Raw genomic sequence first — 20,870 nt, 5'->3', positions numbered from 1 at the left:
ACCAATGATTGCCGCTAAAAATGTCACATGCCAAATCTAGCTGAGGTGGCTCAACATATAGCGCTCTTAAAAACGGAAACTGAAATAACCAGAGAGCATCAGCTGCGGCAATCTCATACTATTAAGCTAGGCAGAAGTGAGTAGTCTTTGTCGATAGATCTCTATTTTAGTATTTTGTCGAAAGCGCTATTTTTCGCGAATTTATATTTTACGAATTTATTTGACGATTTTTGATTTATATCACGAATTATACTATAGCACATTTCTAATAAGTTTAACGAATTACATGTCCTTTACTTGAATTTAAATTTATTTTAATGACTTAGTATTTACTAAAAAGATGTAATTTTTTTTTTAAAAAAAATTTTTTATATGGATTTGAATTATTGTTTTGAATTCCTAGAATTTTGTGCATTTGCAATGTACCTAAGTTAATAGCGAGTGAAGCGAGATTGGTTTGCGAATCAAACCATATAAGACTGCGTAGCAATTTTCGGGGGTTGGCGAGCGTCAGCGAGAACGCGACGCAGCCTACTAGTTATAACTAATTTTTTTTTATATTTTGGATGAAAAATAATATAAAGTCACATTTTCTCATTTTTTATTAACAACTGATTGTTTTAAAACTATTACTGTTTTATATATTTCTAATTTCAAAATAATAACAAAAATTAAATTTTCAATAAAATTAAAATATAAAAAGATTCCTAGGGCCCGGCCGGGATTTGAACCCGGGACCTCTCGCACCCAAAGCGAGAATCATACCCCTAGACCACCGAGCCACAGACGCTCGTAATTAAATAACAATCAAAATAAATATTTATTTTTCTGAAAGCAAAACACCTGTTCCACACGTACACATAAAATCCGTTTCATCTGCCGGTAGGAATAAATATTTTATTCAGTTAAATGTAGCATCAAAAGTTGTTTTCATGAAACAAGATTTTAAAACTTAATTGATAAAAAGAAACTTTTACCAGTAACTTATTTATTACTTGGTAGATAATATTTTACATTTTCATAATTTTGTTAAGCAAAGCATAAATATAAATTACTACCTGAACACGTATTCTTCGTTCCGAAGAATAGGTGTTCAGGTACCAATTCTTTTCAACAATAGAAGTTCAGTTGTTAATTAGAGAGAAACTAAGTAATATTTTGCTTCTAAATAGCAATTTTCTTTATATTTTGATAATTTTTCTTTAAAAAATAAATAAGCATAAATATAAATTGCTACCAGAAAATACCTATTGTTCATACCGAGTTAAAGAAGGGAAATATACAATATATCAGTATTTTTCAATACAACGAAATCAGGTAAAAATTTTCAAGCCATATACTGTCAAAATTCTCCCTATGTGGTGCATTAATGTTATTAGATGAAGACGTTTTTTGACGTTTTATATACTAGAATAAAGATTAACTACGCAGAGTATCATTTCAACACTAAAAATTTAAGGTAATTCTAGGTTGTTAACACTTACCATAATGAAGCAGTTTTCTCCAGAATTTTTGCATTTGAGTACATAAAATAGTTTTTTCCATTTTAATTATATTGGATTCTACATTGTTTATGCTCATAGACAATCGTTTCAAAAACGTAACCAAGTTGGCACGATAAATAAGAGGTTTCCGATAAATTTTAAATTTCTCATTTTCTACCCCCTCCCCCTTCAAGCAAATCTATATTACTTATGCTTACCTGATAATAAATATGCAATATAAACAATTATTAAGGAACGAACAATAACTGAGCGATAGCTGAATAACAACACTGTAGTAATTTAATAATTAAATTTGCACTAGTTTATATGCAATACTTTTATATTTAAACATACATATTTAGGAGATTTTCTATATGCTTATATACTACATATATGTAATTATTTTAAACGTATTGCATTACAGTGTTAAGCAATCGATATAGGAGAGTAAGCAAATGTTTGTGAAGGATATTTCTTATCACCATTCTTGACTATTCTACATATTAACTTTAGGGCTGTGTTTCTAGACCTGGGGATGACCCCCCCCCCTAAGGAAAATGGAGAAAAATTGAGTAGGGATCGCGAAATTTTAAATACAGTTTACATTTAAATGAAATAAATACATTTCGACACATTCCTAGCAAAAGACTTACAATAGAAGCTTATGTTGTATTCTTGATTACATTTTGCCTTTCTATTTATATTATTAATAAGACTGTTGGATTTCTTATCGCATAAAATATTTGTCCATAATAGGCTTCTCGTTAGAATAAGAGTGGAAATTTTCTCGAAATGTAGTCATTCTCTTTTCTTAAATATTGAAATTTCGGAGGTAAAAAAAAGTTTATAAAAGACTGCTTTAAAGGAATAAGAAATTAATAGTTCTACTCGGAGGAAAAAATTCTAGTAAAATTAACGTATTGTATGGTATTTTCTGATAAAAAAAAATCTATAGCGCTATTTAATGAAGCCTGCATAACGGTATTTAAAACATTCATTTGGTAATTTTCCCGTTTATACGGTAACGGTTTACCAAAAATTCTGACTTTCAAAATTATAGTTCTTATAACCATGTATTTAGTAGGAAATACAAAAAGAAAAGCTAAATTTAACCCAATAAACTTTTTTTATACCATACTCTAAGTATCACGAAATTTTATTGATGTCATTATCACTTCAGTAAGCATTTTCGAGTTTTTTGGCGTTCCCATAGAGCGAGACGCATGTTAAATTTTACCATATTCAGGAAGTTTAGAACACACTTTTTTTTCTCCGTGTATAAAGCCATAATTTTTTATTTGTTTTATACGTTTTAATAGGTAAAAATGAATATATTTAACTAGAAATTACTTATTTCTATGTTAATGAATAATTAATTGTTATATATATTAATATATTTAGATAGAAATTTCAATTCTTACAAAATAGCACAAATTTGATTATATTTGTCATTATTCTATACAAACCAGAATTCATGAATAAAACACAGATGTCATATAAAACGGAATTAATTTCATTTATTTTAAGCCAGGGGTGTTAAACCCAAAAGCAAACTTGGGCCAAATAAACAATGCTTAACTTTAGGTGGGCCTCAAAAAAAAGTTAAGAAAAAAATCAGTGTTTACAGAAACAAATATTTTTATTTTGAATAGTACAATGTAATAAGCATATATAAAGTAAAATTATTGTTTGACATCTCTTCTCTGCTACTATCTTTCCTATTTCGGGAGAAATTTTATTGGCCGAGACTACTTTCAAAATTGACCCAACGAGAGCTATTAATACGGTTTCGGACAGAAGATTTATTTTCATTCATAACAGAAAAAAAATTGCTCGCACTTATAAGTACTTCCAAACATGGAAATAATTTCATATGTGAATTTTCAAGTATTTTCAAACCTTGCCGGTAAATAATTGTAAAATTCAGGCACACCCATTTCAATGAATTTTGTCTTCAAGTTTGAGTCGCACTGAATCTCAATTACTTCCATTTGCATATTACTGGGTACTGAGTTTATATTTATTGAGAAAATCGAAGAAAACAAACAAAATTTGTCTTCCAAAGAATTAAAATCTTAAAACCTTGTTTCAAATTCTATTCTAAGATTTGAAATTTTTTCTGCGTATTTTTGATAAGATGCAGTATCCCTGGAATGGCAGGTGCCGCAAGCCAATTAGAATTTTACATTTTTGCGCGTACAATTTCAAATGATCCGTATAGTTTATAAATAAAGTATATTATAATTTTATATGCTAGTTTCCTTTCTAATTCACATTTCTATTTTATTTTCACTTTGCGTTGGATACATTGAATGGGTCGCGAAAATGCTCATCTCGGGGCGCATGCGGCCCGCTGATCGTGAGTTTGACACCCCTGTTTTAAGCTAAATTAGCTTATATATTATTTCTGACAATAAGTGGATTATTTGCAACTATCAAATATATTAATATATTTGATATGTTGATATTGATTAATATATTGATTAATATATTTGATACTTATAGACAATCAAAATGTTCACAATTGAAAAAAAAAATGCGCAAAATTGGGAATCGCTTTAAGCAATTTGTCCTTTGTTTAAATATTTGGATCATAAGTTTGCCACTCTCAACATATCTTCGGCCATTATACCTTAATAATTTTAGTCATTTTTTTCGAAAGTAACTGAAAGTTTCTTACTTCACATCGAATGCCCATGAAATGTAAAACACAAAACTCTGCATCAATTGAGTACTGAAAAGAAGGTTTTTGTTTGAAAAATAAAATATTTATGTAAGTTAAACAATTGATAAAAAAGTAAAATAAAAACAAATGTTAGTAAAATAAAAATTCCAATTTTTTTTTCTAAAACCAAGCAATATTTTTTTTTATTCCAGCAATTACGAAAGGACTTGCAGCAATGATTTAAAATTAATACCTTAGATTTTAAAGTGAGAAAAATAATTAACAACAAAAGAAAGTATAAGTTAGCTTATTGTTAACTGACTAGTTATTCCATTTAGATAGTTAAAAAAACCAGGTATTACAATTATTTCATTTCTTAATTTACAGCTTGGAAAAACTAAATATGTCCGTCCACTTTGGCAAACTAATAATATAAAGTTTATTACTTGTATACCATAGCACTAGTTACCACGTACTCAACTTATTTTATGGTGTACTAATAATGTAATATGAAATGCAGTTTTCATCTATAATTAGAATAGAATTTTCTCTTAAATTGAACTGGTAGCTAACATAATTAAACATTAGTGATTAGAACATTAGTGAACTGAGCATAAGTGATTAAAGCATTAGTGAACAACTTTATAGCTCTTATGACTTCCTAAACTATTTATTTTGTGGAATAGGTTTTAATATCTTTCATTTTATCATAAAATAGTAAATAGGATTCAATACCTTGCCTGTCAATATAAATANTATATGTATATATATATATATATATATATTCCAGAGATGTAAGTAGATGTAAATGCAAAACTGTACTTTTATATATAATAACGTTAATAACGATTGAGTTATACAGGTAATAATACCTTTGTTGACTAGATTGAAAGTTGAGATAGGCATAATCAAAAATTAGATTTTTTAATACTCATCAGATTTCCCTAACATTTGAAGTATTAGGCTTATCTATTTGGGTTTGGTATCACTCAACGCAACTCAAAAGTATATAATGAAAGCAATATCTCACTTGTCTAGACAGTAATAGTTAAGTTTATTGCCATTTCAACATATTCTCTATCCTAACAGAAGATTTAAGATAGGAATAGAGCTCGCGTAACGAGAAGGATAACATAACAGGTTTCTATATTAGGCCCAAATCAAAACTTTTAAAACAACTTCTATCATTCCCCCAATTGATCCTGTATTGAGACTTTTTTTATGCTCACTAGATTTCTCTAACTTCTGAAGCATTAGACTTATCGATTTGGCTTTGGTGTCATTCAACGCAACTCAAAAGTATATAATGAAAGCAATATCTCACTTGTCTAGACAATAATAGATAAGTTTATTGCCATTTCAACATATTCTCTATCCTAACAGAAGATTTAAGATAGGAATAGAGCTCGCGTAATGAGAAGGATAACATAACAGGTTTCTACATTAGGCCCAAATCATAACTTTTAAAACAACTTCTATCATTCCACCAATTGATCCAGTATTGAGACTTTTTTTCAGACACGAAAACTGATCTAGAACTATACCACAATTAATTAATCATTGATGGCGCCACTAGTAAAATGACAGTTGTTTTCGACTCCATGAAACGGAAAAGTACCCAATAATCATATAACAGAAGAATAAATACAATAATATGATGCAAACGTCTCTTTAATGCAGTTTTCTGTTCCTTTGTCACAGTTTTCGTTTTATTAATCTAGACATAACACTGGGGCTTAATTTTGCTTGCTTAAAGGTTTATTTAAAAATAAAAATTATAATGTTAGCAGAAGAGGATAATTTGCGGCGTACAGTGAAAATTATGTTATTTGCTTACGATTGCTTATAGGCATTTAGAAGTAAAGATTTGCGGAGAAAGGAAGTATAACGAAATTTGGTTTTATGATTGTAATCGTTATAATTTATTATTTCTGTAATTTAAAGTAAAATTTCAATCAGATTTTATGGTACCAATTATTATATATCTTAGAAATTTCAGGAGTAAAAAAATTGAAACCAACATTCTTTCTCTTTGCTTTCGTTTAGAGATAAATAGATTTACTTTTCTCAGGTACTGAAGAGATCTGTGCCATCTTTTCTGAAAAAGCCAGTATTTGGGGGCCATCTATAGACAGAGAGTTTCACTATTTCAGCAAAAAGAAAGTATACGAATATGGGAAATAAGATATCGGTTCTCATTTTTTTCCCTTCAGTTTTCAATTAAAGCTAATTATTATATATTCAATTTTCAGAAGAATTAGCCTTTTAACCAATGAGGGCAGACACCGATTGTTCTTGTTTAGATAAACTAAGTGGATTAACAATATGAGGGATTGTTTTTCAAATCTCTCCAATAATGAATCTCTTTTTGGAATTCAAAACCCAGTGTGCAACATGCCAAGTGCTCTACTTTTGGAACATGAAAGCTATCATCTTACGATGATTCTGATGAAAAATTTTGACGGCAATCGTATCACAGACATTCGAATTGTGTTATAATAATTTTAATTGCACCGTAAATTTTATACTTACTTTGCACTACATTTGCATCTGTTTTAAGCAAAACGAAATTTTTACAGTGTGTGCACACGAAATATTTACAGTGTGTTAGTGCTGCAAGTGTTTCACTATTGCAGCACTAACTCCTGATGAGATGCCAAGAAGATAGTATCGCAAATTTTACACTATATCAATTTTATAATAATATAGAAAATATTATTATCTAGATCATAATACAAGTTTTATAAAAATATCGCAAATTTTCTTCCCACAAATTGTAAAAATGCATTAAAAAATATACATTGGTTTCATACAAAATGTTTCTAATGTATAACGTGTGAAAAGTGCTTCACTTTTTGCTCTGAAGGACATCACCAATCAAAAACAAGTTTGCCAGAAAATATATATTTGCAACTGCACCACGAATTTTAATTTAATAGTAATACAAATCTTATAATAATAGCACAAATATTCAAAATGCACCGGAAATTTTGCAATTCTATTCCAAAACATATTAAGACTTTTTCCTTCTTTGCATTAGTTGTTGACATGTGAAGGTATCTTTCAACAATTTAAAAGGAAGAATTGTTTCTGTAAATTTATTTTAAAAAGAATAAATTCTTGAAAAAAATATTCTTATGTGATTTGTTGGGGCTTGAGATTATGTTTTGTCGATTTGACTTAAATAGTTTAATTCTGCAACGATACAAGCTTTTTTTATTCCTTTAATTTTATTGAATACTCTTTCGTATGCTCTATCATTAGTATATATTTTGTTTCTTTTGTTTATTGCATTTATTCACATTTTTACTTGACATTTGCAAAGAATTGTAAAGATTGTTTTTGGTGGATAACTGTCTAAAATTGAACTAAAAAAACTCTACTTTAAGCATTCAAAATTTATAAGCCTTCAAAACAAGTTTCCAAACTTTAGGTTCGCCACAAATTCAGGTATCTCAAACGATTCCTAAATTTAATCATATTATCTTCTTTAATTTAATAATATTCGAAATCAAGTTAGTCCAGCATTGTACTATAGCACAAAAATTATGCGTTTTTAAAAAAGTCTCGAATATGCGTCCCTAACACCTAAAAACTGATTTATTTATATCCACTAAACAATTAAATGTTCATATCTACTAAACTTAGAGAATGAATAATCGTGTGCAATTTTTTGCATTAATTTTTAGTTAACATATCCTTTATCGAACAAATCGATTACATTTTCGAATATTTATTTATACATTGAATGCATTATACTCTTTCCTTACCCTCTTCAAATAAAATATATTAATAAAATTACATTTAAAGCACTATCGATTCAAACGTATTAATTTTTGTACATATATTATTGTATGTATATGTTACGGTGAAACACCGAAATCTGGAGAATGTCGACATTCACCGGTGAATATCAACATTCACGTAGTCACTTGGTGTATGTTCGAAATATTTGCTAAATACCCTTACTTTCGACTCTCACCAGTGAATGTCAACAATCACATAGTCGCTTTGGTGAACGTCCGAAATATTTGTTATATCCAATTTTATATTAATTTATTCGTTAATATTATTATATTTATTTGATACATTTATATTTATTCTATATTTTAATACTTACTGATGATAGATAAGAAGAAACATCAGTGCTTGGAGTATCGGACAATATATACCGGACAATGGCACTTGACCTTAAAAAAACATCAGTGTAGGGTATACCGGGCAAATGTATACCGAGCAGTGGCACTTAACCTTAAACAAAACATCAGTGTAGGGTATACCGGTCAGTGGCACTTAACCTTAAAAAAACATCAGTGTAATGTATACCGGGCAGTGGCACTTAACCTTAAAAAAACATCAGTGTAGGTTTAAAATATCGAATAAATGTAATTATATCCACGAATAAATTCATATCAAATCGAATGTAATAAATATTTCGGACATTAACCAAAGCATATCTGTGATTATCGACATACACCGGTGAGGGTCCGAATGTACAAGAATGTAATGAATTATTCGATCTTTCACCGACGTATTTGGTGTTTGTTGACATTCACCGCTGAAAGTCAACAACCACCGATTTCGGTGTTTCGCTGTGACATATATAATTATTAAATATATAATAGATATATAATCATATAATATATAATAAATATATAATTTTCTAAATATATTCTTCTGGTACTCTTCACCACCTGAAATCGAATATATTTGCAAAGAATTAGTACAAATTGAGCACGTTATATTCTTTATCAATATATCTTTCAACTTATAGTCTTTCTCCTATATTTTGAGAAATTACTGTTGAGAAACTATATTTAAGCGTATTAATTCTTTGCAATTCTTGATTGCATATATCGTATATATTTACAAAGAATAATTTACGTATTACAAATAACAAATCTATTCTATTTCTTCAGAAATTTGTTCTTTAACATGTTTTTCCATTAAGCTTACCATCTTTTGATAAACTAACCTTTGAGAAAGAATATTCGATCTCATTAATACTTCATAAAAACATCCTTTATCGCATACAAAGAATATACTGCATACAGAATGTATCATATTTAACATATTCTATCTATATTAATATATACTACTAATAACACCGACCAATAAACATACTTTTGAAAAACTATATAAAAGTGCAATAATTCTTCGTAAAAATATTCCTTATTGTATGTGTCAGATATATTTACAAAGATTATATTACATATCAAATGTATCATATTCAACATATCCTTTTAATATGTTTTCCTCTTAACATTTTTCGATAAACTTATTTTCGAAATACTATATTAGATTCCAATAATTCTCCATAAAACATCATTTATTGTATATGTCAGACATATTTGCAAAGGATATATTACATAACAAATGTATCATATTTATATTCTTCTAATATGCTTTCCTATTAACATTTTTCGATAAACTTACTTTTTAAAACTATATTCAATCGAGTTGATTCTTCATAAAAATATCCTTTATTGCATAAACCAGATATTTTTAATAACGAAATCAGACACAGTTATTTACTTTCTGTAAATAAACTTACTTTTTTTTATGTGGATGAATTTGGAATCAACCCATGCAGTATGAAAGGGTAAATAAACATTAAAAATAAGTTAGTTTCTTATAAGGGTTGGGACGTTAAAATTACGTCAAATTTACGTCATGATTTTCACCTTTGGTTCATTCGTTGAAACGTACACGTTAAAATAACGGTATTTTAACGTTATAAATTTTTCCTTTAAATATTTCGTTAAAAAATACCTATTAAAAATACGCGTTTACAACGAATAAATTATGTATCGGTATAAATTATAAACCAGTATAAACTATTTATACTGATTAAAATTAAAAATTGAACCATAACAATTAACAATTAACATATTTCGGTAAACTCACCTCTGAGTAACTGGATACGATCGTATTAATTCTTCGTAATAATTTTACTGATAATCTCCCGTCGCAGGACTGAATCAGAAACTAATTTTACACGAGTAACGAACTTAAAACCTCACAAACTTAATCAAAACAAGATACTTTATTTTGAAAATGAAAATATCTGCCCAAAACTGAAGTTAATGAAAAGTAAACCAAGTTATCTTCATTATTGTATTTGATTAGAAACCTAAAAATCCCTTCTCGCTTCAAATCAATTACGCTTAAATTAAAACTCCCATTATTTGATTAAATGATTGAAGATGTTCTTTTATTTAATTAATTCCTCCCTATTTTGATTACAAGAGTAGTTTCAAGATGTTTACAGTTACAGGCTACCAAATCAATATTTGATTTATTCAATTTTAACTTAATTGCATTGATGGTCGATAGTAGAACGGCAGTCTTGTGTTTTGAATTCATGTAATGGGAATTAAATTAAAGTTGAAGTTTCGGCTCAGGGTGTTTTTGAAGCCATGGATGGTCTTTGAGTCTAATGTTTCTTTTAAATTGAATTTGTGACCAGTTTGTTGATAATTGCACTTAAATATGCTCACGTGATTTTAATTCACATATCTTCAATTACTTAAACTCAACTTATGAAAGATAATAAATAATTAAATACTACGTTGAACTTTGCGAATAAAATCATACATAAAAGAAAAATTTTTAAAGCAACTTTTATTATGTTGAATCTCATCCCTAAGACTTGCAATTGTGATAATTTTTTAATGCTGAAATCTATCGTTTAACGTAATATCAGCGAATTATTTGTGGATGAGGAATTCTTTTAATACTTGGATAGAAAGTTGAGTCTTCCCAGTTATTTATTTGCAGATGCATATTTTTAATGCTGAGATATAACGTTCAGTTTCATCAGTTAATTATTTGTGGTGGTATATTTTTAATGCTAGGATATGTATCGAGTCTCATCAGTTAATTATTGGTTGGTGGATTGTTTTAATGCTAGGATATGTATCGAGTCTCACCAGTTAATTATTGACTGATGCTTTTTTTACTACATAACGTTGAATCTCACTAGTTAATTATTTGCGGATGCATATTTTTAATACTGGAATATAACGCCGATTCTCACTAATTAATTATTTGTTAATGCTCGAATATAATTTTAAGTCTCACCACTTTGCGGATGCAGGTTTTTAATTCTGGGATATAGCGCTCAGTCTCATCAGTAAATTATTTGCTGTTGTATATTTTTAATGCTAGAATATATATCGAGTCTCACCAGTTAATTATTGGCTGATGCTTTTTTTACTATAGATATATAACTTTGAGTCTCAGCTGGTAATTATTAGCTAATATTTATTTTTACTACTGATTGATTCTAACCAGTTAATTATTTGAGGATACAATTTTTAATGTTTAGATATAATGTTGAGTTTAATCAGTTAATTATTAACGAAAGTAATTTTTTAAGTAAATATTCTGAGTCTCACGCACAGGTTGAGCTAATTATTAGCGTATGTTTATTTTTACTACTGAACACAAAAACTACTTAAAAAATTGCTTGAAACTTTATGAATTTTTAGGATATTTAAGTCAAACAATTTTCATTGTATAGATTGTAAGATATTTAAACCAAGCTTTTTTTATATATACAACTTACATTAATTTTGTAAATCACCTTTTGACCTAATTTAAATTTTAAGTTTAAATTTACTTTTTGAGATTTGCACTGTCCATAAATGCTCAAACCGTAACCGTGATTTATATTAATTTGTTAATTTTTTTATTTTCAATAGTTTAGAAGGATGGCTATTGATATGGTGGTATTTGTTAACATGAACTAGGACAGAATTGGGTTTTCCATTGACTATGAATTGAAAAACTTTTGTTTTTATATTTAAAAAATCTTTGGTTTCGCATGTTATTATTGTCAGTGCATGGTCCAATACCAACCAATACCAACATGGCCTACGGTTTTAGCTTCGCTCGCCAAGCTATAACGAATACCGAGACTTTTTACTTTTTTCATACAGAGGTATGTAGTGTTGTTGGCTGCTGACGAGTCTCTTTCTGTCGATATATATATATATATCTATNTATATATATATATAAGCACAATAAACATACAAAAAATTTCACTAATATATGTATTGCATCAAAATGTTCCAAACAAAATCTGTTAACTTTTTTTCATTGAAATTTAATGACTCAATTATGAAACAACTTACCTTAAACATTTGGAAAGCACTGTTTTAAGCCGTTAAAGTGAAATATAAACTTAAAAAACTTTCAAAAATTTCCGGTAGATTAACAATATCTGCTACAACTGGAAGAAAGGATTTGATTGCAAAGAGAACCATTAAAAATTCATCAAAATCTAATAAAATATTTAGTTTAGAATTACCTTAATGCTTTTGTTTCGGGGAAGAATAATTCCTCTTTTGTTGTTAAACGAAAATGAATTTAACTCAAATAGCTATGACTGGAGGTAGTTAGCAACAAACTATGGAGTGAAAGTAATATTTCAAATTTTCTCTTTGACTTAATTCCTTCCTAGGATTTTCACTGATTAATTTTTTTGCCAGTAAATCTCACTGCAAATTGGATACAATCATGTGAATGCTTTCATATTATGCTTCAATTTATATTATTTTTTTAAAAGAGCACCGTGAATTTTCCTTTTACTAATCTTCGTTTATAAACAAAGGAATTTCAAAAAGAAATATTCAGCACATTTGAAAGGTTATATTATGTATAAGTTTCCGAATATTTTCATTAGAATATTTGAGAATTCTTTAAAAAATATTTTCATACGTTATTTCTTATCTCTTTCGAAGGATAATTAGTGTTTTATTTCAACGAACTGTGTAGATAATTATATTTTAAGGTATTTGAAATATTTTATTTAGACAGAGAAAGTAGTAGAGATAAAGAACCTTTCGCAAGAATATATTAGCTCTTGGCTTTGAAAATAGATTAAAGCGATTGAAAGAGGAACACATATTTACCAAAGTAATGAATATTTAAATATGATACCGAAATATTTTTTTAAAAAGATTTTACTGAGAAATGATTTCAAGTAGAATATGAATGTATTTTGTAGTAAAAATCATTAAATATTTAAATGTTTAAATAAATATATTAGATTATTAAAATTGAAGTAGACATTTTGAAATAAGAAATAATTTCAGGGACAAAATTTATAAAACAAAAGTTCTAAAAATGTATTAAAATTCATTCTGAGTATAAATTTACCAAACTAAATTAACAAAATGTATCAACAAATAACTATCTTATAGCTGTATTAACTATTTAAAATTATATAAAAATATATATTTAATGGTAAACGAAAGCTGCCTTTCAAATATTCCAACTGCGCAATTTTTGAAATGTGCACCAAAAAAAAGGTCTTGTCAAAATTGCCAGAATATGATAAAATTCACCGTGTGTCAAGCTCTATGGGAACACCAAAAAGCTCAGAATTAAACACGGAAGTGCTTTAGTAATGATTTTTGTGAAATTATCAATACAATTTTGTTTTATGATATAGGATAAGAAGTGATGAAGGTGGTAAAATGTAGTGATCTTTATCATGATACTTTAGAACATGTCATAAAATCTATTTTTCGATTAAATTTACTTCATAATTTTGTGATTTTTACCAAATTTGTGGTAATAAAAACTGCATTTTAGAAAATCAGAATTTCCGGTAAACCAGTAAGTGCAAAAACGTGATTTTGGAATTGAATTTAGGACAAATTCCTGTCATCTTAGTTCTCTAAACATACTTTACTTTTGTTTGTACATTTATTTACAAAGCTATAGCAAATTTCGAACGAGGTGACAACAGACAGGTAATTTTAAGTCTTTAAATGCATTTATTTCAAAATCCGATATTTTCCATCACCTTAAACATATCTCATGTTGTTTCTAAAATAATTGGTTTTAAAATGTTCTTAAAATAATCTACAATTTTTCATGAATGTTTATGATTATAACACACATGTTTTGAACTGCAGACTAAGAGAAAACATAGTAGAATTTATTTTTTTATGTATGTTTTTCGCAATTACAAGTGCTGAAATTTTTAAGAATTTGCTTTTAAAACTACATTGATCTCTTAATCAGCAGTATATGCACCTAATTTTAAGATAATAGTTCAAAGCTAAGTTGATAGCCTTCTAAATAAAATCAATGGACTTTTTATCTTGGGGTATAGAAATATTTTACATTTTTTAGCATGTATGTAAAAATTCCCTTATTTTTATCAGAAAATCGCCGTTTAAAAAATAATATAATAATAATTTTTTGCTAGTTTTATAAGTCTTTCCGCAAAACTAAGCAAATTAATTAGTTTTAATAATAAAAACTATTTTAAAAAATATATTACTATTTAAATATAATAATATAAAAATAAATTGCTAAACATAAAAACGAATTAATTAATATATAAAAAAATTGTCGAATCTAGTCGGATACATTAACATATGTACGTAAAAATAACGCATGAAAAGTTTAAATGTCATCTATTTTGGTTTTATTAACCAGAAACATGGTTTATTTTTACTAGAAATGTTTTTTTACCACACAGTATGATATTTTTCCTTAAATTTTTGTTCGTGTTAAAAACGATATGGTTTTATATTATGGTTATGCAAAAAATATTTATTTTTTGTTAATCGCATTTTTTTACTATTTGATAATGTATTTTGATATATTTAATACAAGTTTAAAACATAGCTGGGCAGAATTTTTCGTTTCTGGTAAGTTAGAAACCATTTTACATTTTCATTTGTTTTTTACAAATACATTTTCAATTTCCTTTCGACAAATTTCATGATGTTTGACTTAAATTGTCCGTTCAAATTATTCTCAACTAAGCTCAGAGTTGAAAAAAAACGTGAAAATGTATGAAAAGTGAAATTTTTATGATTTGTTCACATGAAACGTGAACAAATCATAAAAATGACCGTTATTATATGCACGGCCAAAAAAATTTTCGGTAAAATTACCGTACTGTATCTTAATAACATATGATCATGAAATAAAACCAAAATATATGGTATTTAAACCATTGAGTTTTCCCATTGAAATAATAACGGTTTACAGGAAATTTTGCTGTGCAAAATTATCTTTATTTCACAGCGTTTTGTAAAAAAATACACAGCTGAAAAATAATTTTAACAGGATAAATGGTCTTTATGATATGCTGTAAGGCATCATGATAAAATTACCATATTTTATCCAACTTATCAAATTTTATCACCTATTGAAATACAACATTTTATGTTTTTATCAAATTCATTACCAAAGTTCTTCGTTAGAAATTACCAAGCTTTTGGGTGCTCTTCTGAGCCAGAAAGTGATAAATTTTATAATATTCTGGTAGTTCTGACCGCACTTTTTTTTCTCTGTGAGGGAAAAACTTTTCCCTTATAAACATTTGGAAAGAATAGATTTTACCAAAATAAAACCAAATTTTATCACATTTACCAAATTTTATCACAGATTGTAATACAACATTTCATGGCTAATTTTATCAAATTCATTATTAAAGCTCTTCGGCAGAAACTACCAAGCTTTTGAGTGATCCTATAGAGCCAGAAAATGGTAAATTTTATCTTATTCTGGTAGTTTTTCACCGAACTTTTTTTTTCTCAATCTGGGCGAAACTGTCCCCTTATATATATTTGGAAAGAATAAAAGAAAAGTAATGTTTTTTTTATTTATGAAATAACTCAAATGCATAATTTTGGTTTGAGTGACTAGCAATAAAAAGTAATAAATATACAATTAAAATGAATTTTTATGTCAAAACTCCAGTATAAGTTTCAAGCATCTATTTATTTGCGTAAAGAGTTACAATTTCACAGTTTTATAATAATATATCACCATTCGGAGATCAACTGCAGCTGTATGTGCAGTAAATAATGATAGCTCCCAAAACAATAACGATAAGTACAAGAACAATCTGGATCATATTGGACAGTCAACCTGTAAAAACATATATTCAAGTTATTTATAAAAACGTACAAGTTAATGCTTATTGTAACCATAGAGTAAGATAAAATAAATAAATATGTGAAATATGCTTTCCTCCTAGCCTCCTTCAGCTGGCTTTCTGCTTATTTTATGAAATCACTACATTGTATTAATCAAAAATTTTCAATCATAAAATTTGGTAAAAAAATAATTACTAAAATTTATTTATGCATGATTCATGCACTGTGAAAAATGTATACTCGGGAAACTTTCTACGTTTTGACGAAACCGTTTCTTGGTATATGCTCCTAGCGAACATTTCGTCTCAATGACGAAATATTTCGTCATTCTATTTTTTTTTCTAGAAAAAAAATCCAAAGCCTCGCAGTGCCTAATGTATCTAACTTTTCTAATGAAACTTTAAAACCAACTCTAAAAATTATCATGAGGTAATTCTATATACGACATGAAGATATGGAAATATTTAAGTAAATGCATAAAATCTATCTACTTCAAAGGGTTGAAAAGGAAAAATTTCGTTCCCTGATTACCGATTGGTCAAATGATTTTTGTTTCTGGATTGACTCCGATGAACTCCACAACACTTCAAATCATGGGTTGCAAAAACTGTCTCAATTGATATTTTTCGTCGGTTTGGTTTTTAAATCCTGCCTATATCAGTGTTTTAAGACGACTCCTTCCTTCTTATTCAGTTTTCATATTTATATTAAAATCACCGTCAAGACAGTAATTATAAGCTAATAATAAAAAGAATATAAAAATGCTTTAAATTATTATTATTATGTAAACAGATTAAAAATATTTGCTGGTGAAAATAAAAAGAAAAAACTCACCAATTTAAAACTCACAAACTCATCACAAAGTGAAAAAGAAAATTCTAAAAAAATAAACCTAACAGCAGCGGTAACCATAGCAACGCATGCAATGACGACGCATGCGCACTGTTTACTATTACCCTTGAAAAGTGTGATGACGTCCAAAGACGTCCACACTATCAAACCCAAAACAAAGCCCATTTGCCAATGGGTAAAAATCACTGAAAGCGTGTGAAAAATAAATTACTAACCTCTTTTAACGATTTGCAGTAATTTAACGCACTGTTGATTTGTAGGTAGTTAATAGATTTCTAGCTGGATATTGTATTTCGTTCTATATTACAGTAATTTAACACACTGTTAATGTGTAGGTAGTTAATCTATTTCTTGTTGTATATTGTATTTCTCTCTATATTACTAACGTAGTTTGACTGACGTAAAAATACTTAGCTTGTCTGACTGTATGAGTCCTGACTGTATGAGTTATTACTTATTTAACTGAGGTACAAATAAACGAAATCATCAATTGTAAAAATTTAAAGCTAACAACTATGTTAAACAATGCAAAAATTTATTGTTGTGAACTTCTATCTATTCCATAAAAGTTAATAATAAATTCTTTTTTAAGATAGATGAAACAATAGATTTATATTTTTAGCCAGTTTGCTTACTATTTAACATTTGCGAATGAATAAATGATAAAATTAGTGTTTGTATGAATCCATTATTATCAGCTCTGTACAAATTATTGAGTTATACAAGTATTAACTGAATCTAACATCTTAAAGTTAAACTAACTGTTTATTCAGCATAGCATTAAAAGAAACAAAATGGAACGATAATCGTAAATAAAAAATAAATAAGAGAACGGGCTCCATATCTAGAAGTTGAAATAGTAGTATTGATATGTTGCCTGATTACATAAATATATAAATACCTACCATATTTCTTATTAACACATACATCAATAAGCTGGTCATAAAATCTGCAAACAAATGAACAAAAAATAGTTTACTGAATCACTAAATCAATAATCAGTGATTTGATGAATGGGGGAAACTGTCAATTACTCACCAATCAATTAAATCACCAGTTAATTAGTGTTTTTATTTTATTGCCGATTCTCTTACGTAATAATTCATTTCTACGTTGATTCATTGAATTATTGTTTCTCTGATTTATTATGTTGCTAATTCTTTGCACTTCCATGATGCATTAATTCTGTTTTCATACATAAAATTTTTCATTTATTTATGAATCTGCTAATTTGCTTATTCACTTAAAAAGTAATTCGATGAGTTTTAATTAGTTGATTAATAGAAACTTCAATGCATTGATTCATTGTTTTATTTATTTATCAAGTCAATAATTTATCCCCCCTAAGTTTTTTAAACCATTTATTCACTGATTTAATAATTTCAAGATTTAAGGATTCCTCGATTTATAGATTTGTTATTTCATCGATTCACTTATTATTTCGATTTGCTGAGCTATTGATTCATCCATAGATGCATTGCCATTTTATCTGATTGTTTCTTTAACTCACTGATTAGTTCATATTTCTTGTTGATCAATTAGTTGATTCAGTGATTCGCTAATTCATCTTTGTAGCTAATTTTATTCTACATCTTGAAATAAATGTACTTGTAATTTGGTAATTTCTCTTAAGTATATGTTCTCACTAAAAGATACAGGAAATAATCAAAATAAAATTTAATTCTAGTACTTCGAAACCCCAATCATAGTAAGAAGGTAGAATTATTAGTAAAAATGAGAGATTACGGATGCTTGTTAACGCTTCTAACTTTTTTACGACCTGTAAATACGAAATCATCGATGATCTCTATATTCATAAAAACAAGGCATAACCTCGTGAAAGGATAACAAACAATTATTTAACAAAGCTAAATTTTACTTTTTAGCTTACTCGCTAGGTGGTACTACTTTTCCATTCAGAAAATAATTTTCCCTTACTCCATTGAAAGTCTTGTGGCACGATATGATATTCAGTAATAATATCACATCAACTGCATATAAAATACATTTTTCATCGAAAGAAAATTTAAAAAAGGACTATATTAGAAAGGAAATTTGTGTAGGTAAAATTTGGTTTCGTTTCAATTACATTAATCAATTGAAAAAAATATATTTTTCTTTAAACATATTTGTTTGTGGCAAAAATAATTACATTTTCAAATTCTAGATTCATTTCTTCATCTTATTTCTCTATTACTCTCTTTTTTCTTTATAATTCTCTATTCTCTAAATAGAATAATTTAGACATAATTACAAAATTATTACATACATATTTCTTTTTTTGCAATTAAGGCTTAAAATACCTGGCAAAATGCACATATTTGCTTAATAATATATTAAATAATTTCATATTAAGTGTTAAAATAAGGCTATTCATTCATTTTTCGGTTTAGGTCAAAGGCCAAATCACTTTTAATTACAATAAATGGTAAATAACGCATTAACTCGAAATATTGGAAGCAAGCGATTCTAAAAATAACGCATTTTCCTTACTGCTTTAAATTATTATTTAAATTTCTTCTGAATGAAATTAGGTTTATGAAGACGACAGTAAGCAAGACATTTCTTTAATAACAGGGTATGTCAATATTCCTAGAAGTTGCAGAATTTTCTTATTAGAATCATAAGTAAAGTATTTTTATTTCGGCTACAAAAAATCAATCCCATCATTTAACTCTCTATTTTATCTTTCAATTTCACATCCGAAGTCACGTGATGCTGATGACTTTAAGTGATTTGTTACAAAGCGTCTAAAGAAGAATAATAGTCTTTTTGTCAAAAAAGAAGATGTATGTGTATTCTTAGCGTTGATTCTGAATTCCACTTCCTTCGTTCGGGAATAGCAAAAAAGGAATTGCTAAAAGCTTTCATTTATATTAAGAAAAAAACCCCATTTGGGCTAAAATGGAGTGTTTTACCCTTTCTTCTGATTTTAAAAATCTCATTGTAAGTTAAGAGGATTACCTTCAAATTCACAGTCCTCGCTATATTTCATCAAAATTCTTGCTAATGTTGCGAGTATCTTTGATATATTATTTTTGATACCTACGCCTAAGATTTTAGTTTTAATGCTTTTTGAAAGAAAGTAAATAAATGCGTTTACGTGAAGGTTATCTTTATAATATTGAATTATTTGCCTTTTCTTCGCCATTTTGGATTTTAGGCTAAGATTTTAATTTTAATTTTCTCGATGCATTATCCTTTTTTGTTGCATATAATAAACATTTGATGAAAAAAACATCACTGAAAGAACAAAGTAGCTTTAAAAGAAAGAGATTAATTTAGATGGGTAGAAAACGCACTTGAAAATTTTATGAACTTCCAGGTATTTTTCTCAAAAATTCATAACATCAAAATAATGCGGATAGTAAGTTTGAATAATAAATTTAACATTGCACATTTTTTTGATGAAATTTTTAATTTTTAAACAAAATTTTAAATTTTTTATTATGATGCAATCTGATGACAATGAGTTAAATAATGCGAAAAAAACCTCAGGTGAATTCTTAACAGAAATATTTTTCAAAAATAGAAAAACAGCTAAATTAGTAACACTTTATTTAAACAACGGAAACTTATTGGATAAGTTTTGTTTTGGTACAGTGTTTTCTCACAAAAGTCTTAAGACCATAGTCTAGAATAACGCAACAATGCTGAATTAGGAAGAAAAAAACAGCTTAATTAGTTATACATTATCAACTTAACTTTATTTTATATTTTTTTATCGTCGTAGAAAAGTAGGCCCAATTTGTTGGGTTTACTACTATTGTTCAACTCCTTAATACGAAAAACAAGAAAATTCTGCACCAAGTATTATGAGAAAGTTGCCTTCACGGAGGACTTTGTGATGGAACTAACCCTATTTTGCGTTACTAGAAGAGGAAAAACACGAAAAAAAAACCGCAGTCTGTCTGATGGTAAGGGGACTAAAGCACATGATCCGCCTACCCCTGAGGT

The 20,870-nt window shown here is 27.8% G+C and overlaps 1 non-coding gene across 1 annotated transcript; it reads right to left on the bottom strand.

The window, feature by feature from the left end:
- Window positions 1–710: 710 nt before the first annotated feature.
- TRNAP-UGG (transfer RNA proline (anticodon UGG)) lies at window positions 711–782 on the bottom strand. The gene has a single exon. It is a non-coding gene; the product is annotated as a tRNA-Pro (tRNA).
- Window positions 783–20,870: the final 20,088 nt, after the last annotated feature.

This window comes from Parasteatoda tepidariorum, chromosome 6 (assembly GCF_043381705.1).
Source record: "Parasteatoda tepidariorum isolate YZ-2023 chromosome 6, CAS_Ptep_4.0, whole genome shotgun sequence".
Classification (NCBI taxonomy): Eukaryota; Metazoa; Arthropoda; class Arachnida; order Araneae; family Theridiidae; genus Parasteatoda; species Parasteatoda tepidariorum.
Note: the sequence above shows the minus strand (reverse complement) of the source record. Positions and strands in the feature narration are given on the sequence as shown.